Genomic DNA, 1,124 nt, shown 5'->3' with positions numbered 1-1,124 from the left:
ATATTAATATATTATAATACAATATTAGAAAATATTGTTTTAATTACAAATTTACAAATTTTTTACAGATTTTTTAGAATAAATAATATATTTTAGAAAAAGAAAATATATATTTATAGAAATTATGTAATATTTAACTTAAATATTTCATAAATAAATAAATTAATATTTCATAAATAAAAATTAATATTTATTTTATATTTAAAATAAATTTCAATTAGTTTTAAGACAAGTTATTTTTAATATTTGAAACGTTCTTCTATAGAAGAAATAAAAATATTTAATATTCTATTCGCTTATATTTGAATATATGCGAAAAATTTGAAAAAAGTATTGACTCATAATATTTACCGAAAATGAATAAATTGAATAAAAAAAAAAAATAAATTTACAATATAAAACTTACAAGAAGTTTTGTATCAGAAATAAATAATTCTTAAAAACTTTGAGCCTGTGAAATTATCTTCAAATAAAATTCCTAATGTAATGAATGTAATTAATCTTTTTTTAATCTTAATTAATCTAAACAAATAATTTGATAATAATGAATTTCTAAAATACTAATTAATATATTACTACTATTATACTTTCAACAATTGTTCAAAGAGTATTAAAAGTATGTCTATATTTGACACAGATTATACGTGATACACTCGTTATTAGCGCTTTATTTTTTTCAGCTGTCGAAATATTCAAAAGGCGCTAAATTAGATTTAGGTTAGGTAGTATATTTTATCACAAGAGACATTATCTATTAAAATAAAGCGATGAAAAATAATAATAAGATAAATATATAATAATAAAATAAAAGATAAAAAAAGTAAGAATTTTATTACATATTAAACGTATAAAATATTGCATTATTCAATACGGAGAAAAAATAATTCATTAAAAACATTAAAATATTTTATTTTATTTAAATTTTATAATCAATATTTTATATTGTCGAAACAAACTCTTTTATTTATATAATATGTTTTTATCGTCTTTAAATTTTTTAAATTTAAATTTATCATTATATATTCAACGATCTCTCAAAATATTGATTTTCGCGAATGATTTACTGCGCGGAATATTTGAACATGAATTAATATAAGAGTATAAGCTGTATGAATTATGACAAG

The 1,124-nt window shown here is 16.9% G+C and overlaps 1 protein-coding gene across 1 annotated transcript in view; it reads right to left on the bottom strand.

The window, feature by feature from the left end:
- Window positions 1–1,124, bottom strand: part of LOC102671462 (xenotropic and polytropic retrovirus receptor 1-like) — a 7,494-nt gene that overhangs the window by 900 nt on the left and 5,470 nt on the right. The window lies entirely within an intron of this gene.

This window comes from Apis dorsata, unplaced genomic scaffold (assembly GCF_000469605.1).
Source record: "Apis dorsata unplaced genomic scaffold, Apis dorsata 1.3 scaffold_1005, whole genome shotgun sequence".
In the NCBI taxonomy this organism is placed as follows: Eukaryota; Metazoa; Arthropoda; class Insecta; order Hymenoptera; family Apidae; genus Apis; species Apis dorsata.
Note: the sequence above shows the minus strand (reverse complement) of the source record. Positions and strands in the feature narration are given on the sequence as shown.